General features: G+C 36.7%; 1 pseudogene; it reads left to right on the forward strand.

Moving 5' to 3' along the window:
* The window catches only part of LOC127226555 (heterogeneous nuclear ribonucleoprotein A3-like), a 155,312-nt pseudogene that overhangs the window by 64,808 nt on the left and 70,048 nt on the right, over window positions 1-20,456 (forward strand).

Here is a 20,456-nt window from a genome sequence, read left to right on the forward strand (position 1 = left end):
AAATATTTTCACTGCAACTAAAAGATACATTTGAACACAATTTATTAATTTCATGTTACACATACAAATGTTTATATTTAACATGGACCTATCAGAAAAGTTCATACAAACTAGTGTCTTTGTAAATGACAGCATGCACAAGAATGCTATTCTTCTTTGCTTACAGTGGTAGTAGGGCCATGAGTTTGAAGGAATCATTGTGTATATATGAATGCATATATCAATGTGCATATGATTGTGTGACAGTAGTTTCAAATGATGGTTGTTTTGACAGATTAAATGGTAAAGGAGTAGACAATTCACGAAACCACAAACATTTTTGACTATAAGTTACATTGATATAGTCTTATACAAAGCACATAGAAAAGGCTTATGACTTTTTTTAAAAGGAAAATTGATTCAATTGACTTACTAAAAGGCTGGCTTCAACACCAGTCTTTATTGTATGTGAAAAAATGTAAAAATTAAAGGAAGTGTTGATACATTAGTTATCTTTGCCCTCTGATTGGTAAGGTAAGTCTCCACAGTACACACACATATGCATTCCTTTCTCCCTTGCAGGTTCCCAGAAGGATTTTGTTTCTCACTCTTGTACTAGGCATTGCAGATTAAGAACCTGAGACCAGACCATGGTGGCACACACCTTTAATCCCAGCACTTAGGAGGTAGAGGCAGGCAGATCTCTGAGTTCAAGGCCAGCCTTGTCTAAAGAAAGCATTCTGGGACATCCAGGACTTTTTCCAGGGCATAGAGTGTGGGGGAAGGACACAATCCTGAGACCAAAACAAACACATGCCACTTACAAAGTCAAGTATTTAATTGTGAGTTAAAGCCCCACAATCACCATCTCTGTCTCCATCTCCATTCCCCTTCTTCCCTCTATTGGTAACAGGAAAAATTCAGATTCTAGTGGCATAACTATGGTTGGAAGGACCATGAATTGCCATGTCATTACAGAGAGGACACTCTCCTTAGAAGTTGCTTGGATCCACCAGGGATTCCCCATGACTAAGGAATAAGCCTTTATGTGGTTTCAGTCCACTGAGATATTTTATCATTAGTATCTGATATTCTTGTGCAGCTCAGACTGAGTTAGCAAATATGATATTCATGATATTCCCAAGTAAAGTCTAACACGTGAGTATCTAGGTTTTCATATGATCCTATCTTTTTATTTTTCAAATAAAACTTATTAGAAACAGACACAAAAAATTAAGGAATCAAATGATGAGCCCATGGGACCATGACTCAAAAAACATTGTTTCAAATACAGAAGTTTTAACCTTTATAAAGTTTGTAATGTGCACATAAAGTGCAAGAATTACAACTTCAAATGCTGTGCTGACAACACTCTTCTAAACCACATAAATGGACATATTTTTTAAGGCATGTCCTCTACTGTGTCCAGTTGACTGGAGAATGCCAGTAGAAACTGAAGGGGTAAAGTCTAAATATCTTATTTCATAGATTGAGAGGAGACAGGAAATGACAAATATAAGACTAAAGGAACTCATTCCATGTCAGCAGTCCTTGAGGATTTTATGAGAACTCACGTGTTTTTCATTAATATTACATTCATTGAAAACTTCATCTAAAAATAACAAGTTTTGAAAATCAAAATGATTTCTTATAAGAATTCGTTTTAATAGGCCTTCTTTATTTTTATGCTTGTTCAGATCCTTTTATTATTATTTTTTAAATTAGAATTTTTTTTCATTTAACATACCAACCCCAGTTCCCCCTCCCTCCCCTTCTCCTGCTCCCCACCATCTCGCATGTCATCACTATCCACTCCTCAGAGAGGAAAAGGCCTCCCTTGGGGAGTCACTGAAGTCTGATAGGCATGCTCTTTTTGAGATTTTCTCTATTTAGTAGTCTTTATACTTGTAAGAGCTATCTATAGAGGACAGGAGAGGTGGGCATGTTGAATAGCAAGTTTGTTTGTCATTTGCCTTAAATTTGATTTGCTTTCTTAATAACTTGTTACACCTATCCAGTCGAGAGGTTTGACTGGATAGCTCATTATGAACTCACATGGGCACAAACACCGTTTTCCCTTGTCAGTACCTCTTAGGTAGAAATACAGACATTTTGACATTGACAAGAAGTACGGAGAGTATTTTTAACCATTTTTCCTTAAATTTATTGTTGCATTTGTATCTCCCCCTGTGCACGCTTGCCTGTGTTTCTGTGAGGAAATACTAAGAACATTCTCCAACCCAGCTTTTAGCAGAATGCCTCCCTTCTGAAGAAGAAAAAAAAAAAAGTGCCTACAATTTGAGCATACACTGAACCTGTGGGTATATTTCATTACACTCTAAAGAGGGCATAGGAGAGTCAGTGTAACTGTGATATGATGTGAAAATGGTTCAATTTGACATTGATGTCTGTAGAGATAGACTGTAAAAGCTACAAGCCAAGGAATGCAAATGCCCTTTAGAAGGTGGAAATGGATTCCTTCTCAGGCTCTGAAAGGAATGTAGCCCTGCTGACACCAGGAGTTTGTCCCACAGAGACCCATGTGAAATTTTTAATGTTCAAGAACATCAGATAGTGAGCTTATCTCTACTAATGTCCATGACTTTTTGCTAGAGTTTTAACAGTATGTAGGAATAAATGTTCCATTAATGTTTGAGAAGGTGCTGTAAGGAGTATAGTCACTGTTTTCTTTTCTCTCATCAACTAAATATTAATAGTAACCATAAGGTGAGGAACTCTGAATGGGAATTTTATTAGACGCAAGCTTCATTCTCCAGATCACACTGCTTGGGGAAATAGAATTGAATTTCTGTTAAAATGTACTAGATATTTCTTTGGCTCTGTTTTGCTAAGAAACAGCACTGTCTGCAGCAACAGAAAGAACCATGTTCTCTTCTGAGTCCTTCTGTGATCACAAGTCTCTGACAGAAAGAGAATAAATCATCACCAGCATGAATTGTTAAATGTCAAACCATGAAGCTCACCCGTTAGTTGGAGAAGGTCCTGAGCAGAGAATGTTATTTAATACTGAGGTTGATTATAAATTTGTCAACCCAATCAGGTTGGACAGTGACGCTGGGCTTCTTGCTTTGCAGGTGCTGGTTGATGGTAGATTTGTATTTACACGCACACTTAATTTCTTTCTAGTTTATAAAAATCACTGGTCTTGATACTTACTCATTCTTCTTAAGGTGATTTGTTAATGCAAACCACTGAGAAAGCATCCATCACCACTTAGTTCAAGTTTCTGCTCCATTATTGTATAAGGTTTCATGTTTACAACATTCTGACTCTGTGTTAAGGAAAACAACCTCAGTCACCAAAGCTTATGAAGCCTTCTACGTTTCCCAATGTGACAGTCGTGAGAAAGGCAAGCACTGGAACCAAACATTGAAGAGCTTACTTTGTGAAGTAGTGGCATTCCCCTACCTGTGGAAGGGAATGGTTTATTCAGAGCAAAAGTCATTGGAGAAAATTCAAACTATTATGAAGGGCAACAGAGACAGATCCTTTTCAGCCACTTAAAACTAGTAGGGAGGGGGTTTGGGGATAAACACAGCAAAATAAAGTGAGAAAACTGATGAAAATTTTCATAGGGCATCATAAAATGATGTGGGCATTAGTGATGAACACTAAGATTTTGTATGGAACTTTAATCAGCTCGTTCTTTGACACTGAAGTCATGCAAAACTTGCTATTTGGAATTGGAAGAGTCACTAAGTACTTACTTCTGATTTTTTTTTAAATAGGTGATCTATTAAAATTGGATTTGGAAATATCTCCATTGCAAGGCCAGAGATATGCCTCAGTGGGTGAGGGCACTGCTGCCAAGCTTGATGACCTGAGTTCAATCCCAGGATGCCTCACGAAAGAAGGAAAGAACCAACTTCCATCAACTTTCCCTCCCTCTCTCTCTCTCTCTCTCTCTCTCTCTCTCTCTCTCTCTCTCTCACACACACACACACACACACACATTATTAATTCTTGTTTTAGAAAGAAATACTGGAGTCTATGTATGGTACAATATCCACAGTGATGATTAAATTAGCTCAGAACTCTTATTTTCATACCTCAAACAATTCTTTAGTGGTAAAGTAGCTATGAACTAGAACTTAGATTTTTTTTTTCCCTAAATGGATAGGGGCATACGGGTATCTGAGAGAAAGAAGCAACTGAACAGAGAATCAGTAGTGGAAATCTCATCACAACATTGTCACTAGAAATGGTTAAACTTCTGTGATTACTTCTAAAACTCAGTGTCCATAACTTCAAATATAACACTAAATTAGCTCTGCCAGCCACTAAAGAATGGCATGCTTTTTCTACACTCAACTGGGATATAAGTAAAAAAAAAAAGCAAACACACAGAATTTATAGTCTAATTTCTCTGCATAAATGACACATGTGTCTTCTATAAATCATTGCAATATGTGAAGGCAGTTTAATACCAGCAATTATGTGCCTACAAGTTGTCTAATACTTTAAAATTAAGTTTGGTATGGTGAAAAGCTACCAGAAAAATTTATTTTTAAAGAACAAATACTCAAACCGTGGTTACGTATACAGTTAGGATTTTAACAATTTTAATATAAAAACTCAAAATACTTTTAGTAGACTCAAATCTAGCATTGAAAAAAAAAACTTTAAAAATCAATTAAATACTGCTACAAGTAGTGGCCAGTGGACAGGACAACCTAACCATTTTTATGTTGCCCTCTAGATAGTCACATCTAATTCTTAGGCCATTAGATCAGATTTGAATAAAAATAGAAACTTGCTCCAGAAAACACTTATCCGATGTATTGTAGTGTTTGTTTCTTTGGGGTTTATCTTTGGATTTGACTATTTCTATTGATGTTGAGTGTTGAAACCAGAACTTAGTTCCTGTATGCATGAGCACAATCTATGTCTGGACTATATCTCCAACTGAAACCTCTTGCTTTTTTCTTTAATTCTGGTGTAGAAAAACACAGGAATAAACTTAGATGATAAATAGGAAAAAGAGATTGTTTCTGTGAGTTCCCCCAGCTAATTCTGTATTTAGGCATGACCCTACCAGAACATTTGTTCTCTATTTTCTCTACCTTCTTTCTCTATATTTCTCCTTCTAACACTGTCCTTTCTTAGAGGCTGTATCTCATTACCAAGTGATATGCTCCCTGGAGCTTTGGAAACTTCCTCCCACTAACTCCATTTATCTTCTGATGCTCTATATGAGAACTTTTACAACTGAAGCTAAGAAATCCAAACTTAGATAAGGTGAACTCTAAAAAAGGAAACAAAGTGTTGCCTCAAGCAGAAATCCAAGGGCAGGATGTCTTTCTATTTGTGGAATGATACCTGTTTCTTATTTCCTATTCTTTCTTTCACTTGATTTATCAGGCCTAATTATTGACTCCCCTGACACATGATTATACTTTTTTATTGTAATAGTTTAAGAAAATATTCTATAAAATTAAAATACATCAGTGAATATATTCACCTCCAACAGGCATTTGAAGATTGAACACTTACTTTGGCTTGTGCATATTTTAATCACATAGCCTATAATATTCTATATGGTCCAATATACACACTGAATATATCTCGTAGTGGAAGAATTAGAAAATATTGGAAGCTACAGCAAAATGCCCTGACTGAAATTTCTTCTATACTTATATGAAGACAATCAGAAAACAGACAATAAATTATTCTTGGAAAAATATTTTGAGACAAGATTATATTTATATTAGTATAAATGTACTTAGACTCTTCCAAAATGATCAGTGATGGAAAATCTCCTCATATCAACTTGACAAAAGCTAAGGCATGATGGGTAGCAGAAGATTCCAGAAAACTGGTTAAATTACACCAAAGGGAAAATGTAGATTCTTGTTGTTTAATAGTAAATTCATTTTCTTATATATGATTAGATTTTTTTAAAACTATATTGAATGACTGGTGCCATATTTCAGCACCTGGGACAGTGCCTGGCCTATTGTCCTTCCGTTATAAACAGCTGTTAAGCAAAGAATGAACAAAGAAATAGTCCTGGGGCTCAGACCCAATCCAGACATGTGATTCAAGCTTTGTCTACAGCAATGCTACATCCTCTACAGTATGCTACAGTAACATTTCCAGTTTGGACAATACTATTAATGATGTTGGTCAGATAAAGTTGGTAAAGTCTTGGTGATGACATGGAGAATAATAACTTTAGTGACAGAATATTGTGAATCTGCTTTGCTTTCTTTAAAATTCTAGTTGTCATTTTTTTCTAGTACCCAGAATTGCAACTGTCCAGAAAGCTTTCTTTTTAACCAAAAAAATATTAAGTGTGCTACAATCTGTGGCTGATGATCAAAATTTTAAAAGAAGTTTGTTAAGACTTAATTTTATTTAAATATTGTCAATTTGGAAAATGCTATCAAATTAATTGTAGCATACATAGATTCTATCTACTTATGCCTAATGTGTTTTTAATCATTGATTCATGCGTAAACTAAATAATTATAGTCCAGGACCTATACAATATTGTTACCATCAATTAATCAATCATTCTGCAGTAAACAAATTTCTCCATATATTAATGGATCCAAAGAACCTCAGAACTGAAAGAATCTAACAATCAGGTTATAGCTACTTATTTTATAATTGAGGATGCTAATACGCAATAGAAAGTCATGTGTGGTTCAACTTACGTAATCTTTGTCCTTTGCCTGTTAAGTTATTTACATATTCACAAATAGATGTGCAGCTGTGAACCTGAGACCAAATTAGCAGTTGGTGGTGACTAAAGATTCCATAGCAGGTGCAGGCCTTAAATTATCTTGTCTCACATTCCACATGATGCAACAAGGGCAATATCCCTAGTCACATTCTGTCAGCAGAGTCTGACACAAGTGAAGGCTATCATCCAGTATAAAAGGTCACCATCAGTACCAGGGAATTGGTGGCTTACCTCCTAGCAAGACACTTTGACCCACATGACAATAACACTTTTTATCACTATAGAAATAAGGTTGATATAATAAATTTTTTGGTTACTTTGGTTTAAAATGTAAATGGCATTTCCTTTTACTGACAGGATTATAGCTATCCATGACCCCAAACAGTACTCAGAATCATAGATCAGAAACTGCTAACCTAGAATATGCATGTTGGAGCATAACATATCATTTTAGTCACTTTTGCCTTCAATAATTTATCTAAAAAAGATAGGGAAAAATCATGAGCTATACATGCAATGATTTTGAGTACAGTTGCAACATACTTTAAAGTCTGAGTCCTCATATAAGGAAGTTACAATGTGAATCATTGTGTGTATAGTTTTAAGACTTAAATGTCCATTACTAAAGCCTCATACCACCTTCTAGGAGCAACATACAATAGAACAATTGCTTCCATCAGACAGATGTGGGCACATAGATATCTAGAAGAGCATAAATAAGTTTAAACTTATTATTATTTGAGTGATGCAAAGGATCAAGAGCCAACTCATTTTAATGAGATCAGAAATCTCTGTTGCATTTGGTAGCACTGCTTTCCATTCATTACCAATACCAACCTGCAGTTGTTACAGACCCATGGTAAGACCCTCATTATCATACCTCACTATAAATATGGAGAAGAGTCTTCCCTCTTGAAGAACTAAACAGAACCATATGTGGTGAGGAGAAGCCGAAGCACTTTAGTTAAGTTGTTGAGAGATTCCCTCACAGACAAAGAAGTGCTTTAGGTGACATGTCTGTGTTGGTAAGTAGCCAGGCATACAGAAATAGGAAGATCACCTGAGGTTTCTTAAATAATAAGTAAATGTTTTCTCTTGTGTGGTTAATCAAGGAAAAGGAAAATTTAGTAAGACTGGCTTAGATCAAAGAGAGGATGGGGTTAGATGATCAGACAAGGTTTATATTCAGAGGGGATACACGGGTAAAGATTGCTGTCTGCCCTGGACAAGCACTGGGGACATTTCATCACAGCATGGAATTCACATGACTTACTTTGCATTCCCAAAAGATGATGTGGCTTGTTACATAAGATAAAAATTCTTTGTTATCTTCTATCTGTCACTCAAACAGCTATGCCCCTGGAAATCTACGGTTACTGTGGGTAGATAATGTTCTATGGCAGTAACAATGTTTGTGGAGTTATAATCTTGAATTTAAAAAAAGTGCATATATAGCCATAGAAATGTAAATGAAACAATTATAAGATTGAGACTCATAATATGAGGCAAAAATTAATAAGAATTGTTTAACCAGACTAAAATTTAATGAAATGTTATTTTATGTTTGTAAATTCTGATAATGTGTTGAAACATAAATTAAATATTCTTTTCATAAGATATTTGCCTGCATTGTCAATAGGTGCTGTTTATTATCTGCTGTTGTTATGTTTCATGTATTAGAAAAATATCTTACCACTATTAAAAACTGACTATTTAAACTTAACAAAAAAAAAAAAAAAAACTATTTGCAAAAGTGACTTCACTGTGAAATGAAACAGAAACAGCTTATTCCGAAATAAAAAGAACTTCAGATAGGCTATTCTTGAGAAAAAGCCAGTGAAGTTTTATGAAGCTTCACTGTGTAGCCATCATTCAGATTGAAGAAAGAGTTTAAGAATTAAAACTCCCAGGTTATTCTCAGTTATGTAGGGGATTTCAGGTTAGCCTTAACTACACTGTGAGACCCTGGGTCAAAACTTAAAGAAAAAAAATACACAGTATTCATGGATGTAAGTTGTAAGTAAACAGTATATGTGTTGGCATAGTAACATTTAGAAAAGGGAACAAAAATACTAATTTAAAATAAAAAAAATAGATTAGTAATGAGCTGTGATACAGTATACTTCATGTAAGATTTTAGGATATTCTATCATGCCATATCTTATTTTCAATGCAGAAAAATATGTTCTTAATGTACAATGTCCACATGTGCGTCTCAGGGCACTGCTACCTTGCTTGGAGATCTGTGTTTTAAATGATGAGTATTTTTTCATTGTTTGAGTATTTCTGTAGGGTGTAGATATTTGTTAAATATATTTTATCTTTGTCAGTATATTTCATTCTTTAAATATACAACATAAGATATTCAAATAATAAAGTGTAGTTTGTTAGAAATATATGTGTAAAATAATCATCATTTCAAAAATTCTTGGACTACTGACTTACTGTCCCTGAATCTCAAAGAGTAACATGCTACATATTTGTGAACACTGAGAATCTTGCTTTCTAGTCACATATCATTGTTGCTGGACTACTGACTTACTGTCCCTGAATCTCAAAGAGTAACATGCTACATATTTGTGAACACTGAGAATCTTGCTTTCTAGTCACATATCATTGTTGCTGAATAATTGTACTGTTTTATTTTTAAATGACAGTGACAATTATAAAAAGCAATAGTATTTTCAATTTCCCAACACAACTCATTTCTACCCCTCTACAGGATTTAAATTCAACTAAAGTCTCATACCATAGATAATACTTGTTTTATGTCTTTAATTACATGTTTGTTTAAATTTAATGTTCATCCATATTAGTATATACATCTGTGATATTTATATACTGATGTCTCATTGTATTGACACATGAATGTACCAAAATGTCTGTATGCAGTCTACTATTGCTGGACAATTTCCTAATTTTAATTTGAGACTATTAGAACCAGTGATGGTACAAGCCAGTAGTCAACAAATGAAGTACATGTTCTGAATGGGACCAGGAATTTTGAAAAATTTTTGGATGAATTATTTCCTATCAATTCTAATAAAAATGATGTCAGAGTGAGCTCTGGTACCCTCAGTGTTGAATGGTAGTAATCAAAGACTAGGCACTTAAGTAACTCTCTTGAGCACACAGCTAGTGAGTAGGTGAAGCAGGATCCCATTCACAGATAGGATCTATTGCTCCTGTGTGCAAAGACTTCACAATGAAGCAATAGGAGAGTGATAAATAAAAGGCCTCATAATTCCTGCTAGCCACTTCAGTGAGTTTGGAGAGTGTGAACCATAAAACATGTCAGATGTTAACTTGCAAGGAAGATGCTAAAAAGAAAGATGAAGTGGGTGGAAATAACAAGAGAGGTGAGCTGGCTTTAACTGTGGGTAAGATGACGGGATCAGACTTTGAAGAGAATGGCATCTTTCTAAATGAGGTTCCAAAGAAATGGTTTCAGTGTGCGTCTGTCTCTTTACCTAGTCCATGTCTTTAACTACCATGTTACATGAATTATATTATATGAATAAATAACCACTTATGATGATAGAAATTTCCAAAAGACACTATCCATTCTTTAAAGGAATCCATTAAAAACACATTACTGTGGAGATCATTAAGTAAAAAAAAGCAAACAAATGCCAATAGCTCTGAATTCAGACACTTCATTGCAACGTCATCAAGGGTTGATTCTGTGCTTAGGTATTATTTAAGCCAGTGTCTTAAATAATATTAAACTATATTGTTTATTTTTTAAATCAAGAAAACTCAGAATGTACATACAAGATAAGATTAAATAGATAGATGATAGATAGATAGTCTCTACTAAATAGTGAAGACTGTCTCATTCTCTTGTCTTCTGCAATTGACTACTTAGGAAACTAAACAATGTCATTCAAAAGTAGAAAATCTAAACAGGCTATGTTGTAACTGCCATAGACTCCAGTGTCTACCTAATAGCTTGCATATAGGAAAGCTAAGGACAGGAAGGGCATGCTCATACTCAAGCAATGAGACATCCTGAGTTCATTTTCTCTGGCTTTCTGTTCTAATTCAATCTGTAGTGGATCATATCAGAGGTCATCAAATTTTCACAGTCCAAAGATATGAATGATGATTTCTTCTGGATATAACCTTAAAGGCATATCTAGAAACATTATCCAATCAAATGTCTGGAAATCACCCTCCCTACATAAAATTAACTACTGCCCACTTGGTTACTCAAATCAATGTAAGATCTTCTTTTGACATTGTTGTTCAAACATTGGCTTTTAGTAAATATAAAAACAACTTTTTCAATGATGGGAATAAGCTGACCAGCAAGGGGAATATGGAAAATGAATTGTAAACAAAAAGTTTAATTAAATAGTTATGAGACTGAATGCTTGGGAGGTCCAGACTTGGTAGAGAAAGTAGTTTCAGACAGAGGAAATGTACAAAAACAGTCCTTGAGAACAGATGTTCTGAATCGTTTGCCTGACGTATCTAGCAATATGGAGACAGAGTGGTGGAAGGGAGTGATTGTCACCAGAAATACTGAATTTTAGTATCATGACCAGAGACAGTATTTTTCTGTTAGGAAGAAGGATTTTAAGTCTTAACGGAAGTCTTTAGGCTAAGCAACTTGCTTAATGAACTACGAGGCTTAAAATTCAGGATATGGAAAACATGGAGAGAACAAGAGAAACAAGAGAAAGGACAAAAGTATTGTGGCAACCATGTTTTCTAGATCTATGCTTTCCTTCTTCTAGTAATGTTCTTTGAAACTTGGTGAGAATTCAGTGGTTTATTGTACCCAGAATCACCTATCAAGTGCTAATGAATGCAAGCTTTCATACGCTTACATTTTTGTGAAAAGACTGTATGCTTTGTTTATTATGTCCTTGTAGAGTAGATTTTTCTCTCCTTTGTAGCCTCAGCATAATAAGTTCTCATCTTGGGCTAAATGGAAAATAAGGAATTTCTCTTGAACATGCAAATTATCATTTTCTCCTGTTTTCTTTAAGACTCTGAGTTTAACCTTTTTTTTTAAATTTAATTTATTATTTTACATGTCGATCCCAGGTCTCTGTCCCTCCCTCCATCCCTCCCTCCCTCACTTTTACCCTCTCTGCCCTCTCACATGAACCCTGACCACCCTTCCCTCCCATCCCCCCACCCCAATTCCACATGTAGGGCAATGCCATCCAGGTGGGGTCATGTAGATATGACAGGTCATTTGAAGTAGGGAGTGGGACTTCTATCCTGTCTCTGGGTTAAGGCAGTTATCCCTCCATGGGGGATGTGTTCAAAAAGTCCTTTTGTGCACCAGGGATACGTCCTGGTTCCACTGTCTGAAGTCCTTTTTTTTTTTTTTTTTTTTTTTTTTTTTTAACTATTACCTGGCATCATCTAGGTGGCCTCATCCATCTACTTGGCTTCAATAACTTTCTTGGGAAAATCACACTAGAAAAATTCATCTGAGTCCAGACTTCTCTCTAGTGATTTTTGCTGCCTTGGAATTTAAAGGTTACCTAATATCTCTATCTAGTCTTGCCATAATTTCTCTTCTTCTATTCTTGATCATCATTCTTTCATTTCCAAGGCAGAAATCTTGGAACAATTAAAACTCCATCCTCATACATTTCATTAGCACCAAAGTAAAACATGGTCCTTTAGATATTTAACCTTGATAACAAGACCTCATAATTACATCAAACTACAGTATAATATATAATATAATCAATATATTACAAATCCCAGTCTTGTAGAGGTATGGGAGAGGCTGGAAAACATTCTTAATGTTTTTTTTATTTATTTATTTGTGAATCACAAAACCCATAAATTTTGTTTATGCTATGAACACATGTTCTTTCTTTTCTAACAGGTTAGCTATTAGCAACCCACACCACTTGTTTCCTCTTCCATTCGCAGATAAGTAAGAACATTATTATTGCAGGTGTTCCTTTGTAAATGCCTGCTCCAGAGGAATGAGCTAATCCTTCTCCTTCTCTCTTCATTGCACTTCTTTTTAAATATGTTTTAAAAATATTTTTGAGATTTAGTCTCATGCAGTTCAAGCTGTCCTGGAATTTCCTGCCTAGCCATGGGTGCCCTTGAATTTCTGATTCTGTTGCCTTCACCTAATATGTCTATATTTTAATTAGCATACAAACTTAGATTTCCTTGTGGTGTTTTCATGTTTACTTCTGTCTTCCTGCTCCTCTTCTGCATCTCCTACCTGTGTCCCTGCTGGTACTCTTTTGCCGCCAGTAGCCTTCTTCTTCTTCTTCTTCTTCTTCTTCTTCTTCTTCTTCTTCTTCTTCTTCTTCTTCTTCTTCTTCTTCTTCTTCTTCTTCTTCTATTCTTCTTTTCTTCTTCTTTTCTTCTTCTTCTTCTTTTCTTCTTCTTTTCTTCTTCTTCTTCTTCTTCTTCTTCTATTCTTCTTTTCTTCTTCTTTTCTTCTTCTTCTTCTTCTTTTCTTCTTCTTTTCTTCTTCTTCTTCTTCTTCTTCTTCTTCTTCTTCTTCTTCTTCTTCTTCTGCTTCTGCTTCTGCTTCTGCTTCTGCTTCTGCTTCTTTTTAGGGTATAATTTCTTTCTTTCCTTCTTTTTCTTATTTTGCATATCGATCCCAGTTCCCTCTCCCTCCCTTCCCCCTCTCTCCCTCCCTCCCTCCCTCCCCTGTCCTCCTCTTACTTCCCTATCTTGTATACGCCATTACTGTCCACATCACTTTCTTTAACTCCTCTTTCCACACTTCATGGGTCTCTTTCAATTTCCCTGCCCTGTACACATGCTCATTCCACATATTTGATGTTCCCCTTCTAAGATGTTTCTTCCTTATTTCCATTCACTCCTTCTTCCTATCTTCTGCATCTAGACTGCTGCAGCTGCATCTTCGGTTCAGCATTGTAAGACATGCATTTTGTTTTAGTAAACATAATTAAGCTATACAGTTAATTTATGTGTAGATTTTAGAAGTATGTTTCTTTTGCAGTAATTTATACAGAAAGGTTACCATGGAGCCAAACAGGTCTTATAACCCAATTATTATACACAAAAAAGATGCTGCATAGTCAAGACAGAATGTGTTCACAATGTTTCCTTCTTTTTGGGTCACTTCACTAATTCTCTTATTTCATTCAGTGACCTCATAATTCCATCTTTAACATCAGCTCCTATTCAAACACACACACACACACACACACACACAGACACACACGGACACACAATGGACATGGACACGCACACACACACAACACACACACATGCACAAACACCAAATAGCCTCCAAATCTTTCTGCAATCATGCTCTGAGGTTGCCTTGCTCTCCAAGTTTCCTATTCTCCTATCCACTGTCGACTTAAAGTACTATTCACTGAATCCATGCTTTTCTTAATTTCCCCTGTGTTCTGTTCAAGGGCACCCTTAATTATTATCTGATGAAGTCAGTAAAGATGATGGCATCTCTGATACTCTGCATTTCTTTCCAAACCAATGCTATGATCTTTTATTGTTTTGATCTAGAAATTGGCTTTTTGACATTATTTTCTAGATTTTGATTCATTTATTTTCAATTTGTAGTTCAATTTTGGATGTCTGTTTTCACAGCTCATCCTTAGTTTATCACTATACCTGGAATATGACAGACAACACTAAAGGGGACTTTAGGTAACTTGTTCTCTGCTCTTTGAGCTACCACTGTTGATTTTGTGATGTGTAATAGTTTTCATTTTAACATAGCTGTTACCTTTCAAAAATCGGGAAAGTATTTAGCTCTTTGTTCCTATGTAAGAATGTAGGCACAAATAGACAATTTTAGACCAGCTTATGCTATTGGGTGAGAATCAAGATTCACTAGACTCAGTATAAGTTAAGTGAGGTTTATTTGGGGAGAATTCACTTACACATGAAACAGATGACTGTTGTGGGTTCCTGCTCCAGGGAAGCCACCCTGCCACCTGGATGCTCTCTGCAACCAGACCAGGAAGCAAGAGAGCAAGCTGGGGCCCAGGACCACAGAGCCATACCCCCCACCCGGTCACATCTGTACCCATTTGGGCATAGTGCAACAGGTATGGACAGGGTGGATAATTCACTACAGTATGTCTCAGCCATGCTTGTTTCAAAACAGTCGTTGTTTTATCTTTAAATGATTGGCAGTTAATCAGCTACAACGCTAGACCACATCTATATGCAATGACAGCACCAAACATACCCCCATGTATGCATCACAAGTTGCAATAGACACTTGCAAAGTATTCAACAAACTCTCTTTTCTGCCTCTAAATCAGAAAACAGCTGGGACAAACTGCCCACAAAGTGTCTTATAAGCCAGCTACTTCATTCAACACACTCACCTTCTTCTCCCTTAAAATGTACCCCATAATTAAATGACTTTTTTTTAGCTTTATCACGGGGAAACAAAATACAACCAAACAAAAACCTTTTATGATCAGATCTCTGTGTTCCATCACCTATTTGTAATTTAGACTTAAGGGTTCACAACCTCTACCATCCTTACTGCTCTTGCAAACTTCTCCGCTTTCCATCATGTATACGGTGCCTCAGTCTGCTACTGGATACCTCATGCAGCTCTTCACATCTTTGTATCATTCCTGCAGTGAGGCAAGCCCACTTCTCATACTACCCTTGCAAGTTTAACCTATCTCCATTACTCCAATATTTCATATATATTTTTCATGTAAATCCTCAATTAAATATCACACTCTTTCATGAATTCCACAGCAAGGAATAAAACCTTTCTGGAGGAATTAATACAAAAAGCTTTATTCGATAAATTAAAGCTGCTGAGAATTACAATGACCACTTACTGAGTATTGCTCCACATACTTCAGCTACATCCATTTATCCTTGCAAACGTCTTGTAAAGTAACAAGTGAGAAATGAAGAAGTTAAGGGCAGAGCTGAGCTACAAAGGCAGCCACTCAGTTGCCAGATCCCAAAACTTAGGGCTTCACTGTAAACTAATGGTTGAAAGGTTAAGAATCACTCCCTTTGGGTCCTAAATTTTTATCTACCATAGTTTAATCTTTTACTTAGTGGCCTTTTTCTTTATCTAAATTCATAAGAGACAGACTACCACAGGTTTTACAAATAAGGCTTTTATTTTAATCTTTGTATACAAGAAGCCTATAATTATGCATGTGTGTGTGTGTGTGTGTGTGTGTGTGTGTGTGTGTGTGTGTGTGTGTATGACATGTTTGTGCATGTGAGTACAGGAGTATGTGACATGGCATGCATGTAGAAGACAGAGGACAACCTTGAGACTCATCTCCCACCTTGTTTGAGGCAGTGTCTCTCGGCTGATCACCCCTGGGTACACCGGGATAGTTGGCTCACAAGCTTCCAGGATTCTTCAATCCTCCTCACCACAAGAGTACTGGAATTATAATTAATTACACACTATAGTAACTGGCTGTATGTAGGTCTGGATATTCAAACTTAGGTCCTTACTCTTGTGAAGAAAGCAATTTGCGTGGTGAACCAGCTCTTCCGCCCCTTAAATAAGATATTTCCCAGAACTGCCTTAAAATCTCAACATTCATATGCATGCCATGACTTTCTCATATAATCTGCTCCTGAATCTCAGACATCTATGCCGATGGCTTTAACCTTCCCTTTCCATTCCAAGCTCAGTGTGCTCCACCTCCTTCTGCCTGCCTGGCAAGCCTCCTCTAGCATATAAATCTCTATCCTTCTGGTTTTTTTTTTTTTTTTTTCAAGCCCAAGACCCCGCAGTTAGTTTTACCACACATGCTCTTTTAATACATTAACAGATTATACTCTATATACAAAGTGGTTCATAACAATATACTTCCCTCCAAGTCTACTGCCCTTTCTACTCTGAACAGTCATCCATTTAACACCGGGGAAGCTGCCTTAGCCTTCCAGCTAGTCTTCATCTTTGTCACTACTGCAACTTTTTCTAATATCTGTTCACTTCACAGCCAGGATGATAACGTTAAAACTGAGGAGTTTGAAAGTCTTCGTGCTTATGGTCTTCCATTGAAATTCATTGGACTTCAAATACAGTGGATACCTGCACACAGGTCCCATTCACACACAGAAACATACATGCATACTCGTAAATATAATTAAGGCAAATGTGTTAAAAACACCAAAGAGTTTGTGGGGATAGATACAATCACCATGATTCTACAGCTATTATTTAGTAGTGAAAGGAAAAGTATAGGCTCAGGACACCCAAGACCAAGTTCTCAGAACAAGAGTAAGCACATGAAAGATTCATTTGCACCAGAGGGACAAAGGGCAGGAATAAAGGACAAAATCAGGAGGTAGAGGAAGACAGGGAAGGGATAGAAAGCAAAAGAGAAGGGAGAACAATGGAAAGACAGAGGGGGAAATGGTATTTGTCCCAGAGGACAAATGATAGTGAGGAGACAGACTTGGCATATAGCAAACTGGCAGTTTAGAAAGCTAGAAAAGGAATCCTTGTGTTAGGATGAGGTGTTTAATTTTATTTGGGCATGTTCATTACATGAGCTGAAGGGACCTTTTGATTGCTGGATTTCAGTACTTTGATAGCTAGACCTTTGTTGTCAGCCTCAGGAGGAGGGATTGGCCATATAAGGCAATGAACTTTGGGAGCTAGCTTCAGGAATGTAATCTAAGGTTTTTAATGTTTTTTGGGGTTTTGTTTTGTTTTGTTTTAGGCACGGGGAATGAGGAAGAAGGGCAAGGCCTGTAAAAGCCACATGCTCAAGTGGGCTAGTGTCCCTTCAAGTGCTATTTTTCTACTCTGCTGTGACTTTTGGAAGCATGAGTGAGTTCTGCAGCTTTTTAGACACTGTCATCTTGGCCAGAGCAAGAGGGTAAAGCATCCAAATCACCTGCAAATTTCCAAAATGTTATCCAAGTGACTAGACCTGGTGAAAATCATAGCTCATAAAGTAGCAAGGAGTGCCAGATGATTTCCAGTGCTTATGTAAAAATAAATGTGGATTGCATATAAACGTTGATCATGAGCTATCAGATATGGGAGCACACTTAAAATCTGAACAAAAGCAATAGTTTGAAACTGCTAAATTTGCACATAAAGTGTGTTTACTTTTCTCATTAATAAGTCTTGATGTTGTTGGAATAATAATCATAATCAATGCAACATGTTTTATTTTTTAGAAAATGTCATTAGGATTTTAATGGGAATGAGTTAGTAAGGTCTTTTCAAATCTCACCCTTTCTATTGAAGTTGGAAGAGGCAAGTCATGTCTCAAAACAAACAGCCATGATCCAAAGGAACCAGACCCATTGAGGAAGCTCTTTATTGGTGGTTTGAGTTTAAAACCACCCATGATAGCTTAAGATAACATTTGGAGAAATGGGGCATACAGGCAGACTGTGTGGCAATGAGAAATCCCCAAATAAAATGCCTCATGGGCTTTTTAGTCTTTTGATCTACTCTTGTGTTGAAGAGGCAGATGCTGTAATGTGAGCTGATTCTAGAGAGGATTCTGTAAATCCTTGTGCCCATTTAACCTTGAAGAAACTTTTTTGTTGGTGGTATTAAAGAATATACAGAAGACTATAATCCGGGGGCCTACTTTGAAAAGCATGGCAAGATTGAAGCCATAGATGTGATGGGAGACAGGAAGAGTGGAAAAAAGAGATTTGCTCCTGTAACTTTTGATTATCACGACACAGTTGATAAAATTGTTCAGAAATACCACACTATTAATGGGCATAGTTGTGAAATGAAAAGGGCCCTTTCTAAGCAAGAGATTCAGTGTGCTGGATCACAGAGAGGTCATGGAGGTGGATCTGGCAACTTTATGGGTCAGGGAGGAAACTTTGGAGGTGGCTGAGGTATTTGGTTGTGGTGGAAACTTTGGTGGGGGAGGTGGTGGCAGCAGAGGAGGTGGCAATGGTGGATAGAATGGATTTGGGGGAGACAGTAAACTCTGGCATAATCATGGTTACAGGAGTAGAAACGGCTATGGTGGTGGTGGACAGGACGTGGAAACCAAGGTGGTGGATATGGTAGAGGTGGAGGAGGATATGATGTTTACAATGAAGGAGGAAATGTTGGTGGAGGTAACTATGGTGGTGGGAACTGTAACAACAGCAGTCAAATTATGGAGCCATGAAAGGGGACAGTTTTGATGATAGAAGCTCAGGTGGTGGCTGTGAATCTGGTGGTGGAAGTGGTGGATATGTTAGCGGAAGGTTAAGAAAACAAAGCAAACAAACAAACAGACAAAAAAACATCAGGAAACAGCTACAGTTCTTAGCAGGAGAGAGAGTGAGGGGTTGTCAGGAAAGCTGCAGGTGTCTTTGAACAGTTGTCCTAAATGCATTAGAGGAACTGTAATGCACAGAAGGAACAATGATCCAGTCAGAAAAGCTACTGTAGCTCAAATATAGTGTCAATTAGATGTCCATTCCTGAGGTATTTTAGCTGTTGTAGCCTTTTCTTTTTATTACATGGGTTACACTGGGTATATTGTCCTGTAAATTGTGGTAGTGGTGCCAGGAATAAAAAAATTAAGGACCTTTTAATTCTTAAAATAAATTCAGTCTTCTGTAAAACCATTCAGTTAATGAATGTAACTGACTAAAGTTACTAAGAATTGATTTGCTTGTTTGTTTAAGACTTCAGGAATTAACTAAAGGCTTACTGTATGTAGCCAGGGCAGTGTTTAACAAAAGCAAAGAAAACAAAAATCCTCACCAAAAAACAAAAATGAACACTAAAGGCAGAAAATGTGCTTCTGCCTTTGTGCGTTTAGTTTTGTGTACAGTTCTCCAACTGAGAAGTGGCTAGCTATGGAGAACCTGTGATAGCCCAATTTCTGGCACTTCAAGGATAACAGATCTTGCTCCCAAACAATTGTCAGTATTTGACCTGTTCTATGGTTTTCTGGAAAATCCCACTCAAAAAGTTTGTCTTTAGTCCAACTTGCTAGGATTCACAGACTGCTACACATCTCAGAGGAGAGGGTCTTTATGATGTTTAAAATCATGGATGCCTGAGGCAAAGGATGAAAGTCACAGCAAATGACAGGCTTGACAAAAGCTTAAAAAGAGAGAAGGACTGTGGATGAGATGCCCTAGAGATTTTTGCAAAGCTCTGACATGTTCCTGGAGACCTGCAAGTATGTGCAGGTTGCATGTGGCTGTGTATATGGTCACAAAGACCTAGGCGGTCCCTAAGCAGTCATCCTTGGCTGACCTTGGCATTCAAATGAAATGACTGTGGACTGTAACACAGACCACATAAGAAAATAAGGAGAATGCATAGCTACCACATGGGCACATATGTAAAAGACAGCATGTGTTCTTTAAACATTATATTACATTTATTCATTGTGTGTGTTTCTGTGTTGTTGTTGTTGTGGGCATCTGTCAGTACAAAAGTGTGGAGATCAAAGGATCTTGTGGGAGTTATTCTTCCATTCCACTAAATGGGGCCCGAGAATTCACTTGCATCCTCAGGCTTAGGGGTAAGTAAGTGAGTCATCTTGCTAGCCCATAAACTCTTTGTTTTAACTCCATTTTTTCTCTCTCTCTTCTGATTTAACTACGTAAAATGGTAACAGTCTAGGTGAATAGATGTACAATGTTTAAAAACAATTTTGTAGTAAATATAACATAAAATGAGAAAATAAAGTTCAAATTACTAAAGTTATGTATATTATTGAACGGTATTATTGAACCTAACCAGGGATTGATAACTCAAAATTACAACAAAAAGAGAGAAATAACTAAAGGGAGCTGCTAGAAAATAAAAGACAGCAGTAGTAGATGGATTTTTAAT

Source organism: Phodopus roborovskii, unplaced genomic scaffold (assembly GCF_943737965.1).
Source record: "Phodopus roborovskii unplaced genomic scaffold, PHOROB, whole genome shotgun sequence".
Lineage (NCBI taxonomy): Eukaryota > Metazoa > Chordata > Mammalia > Rodentia > Cricetidae > Phodopus > Phodopus roborovskii.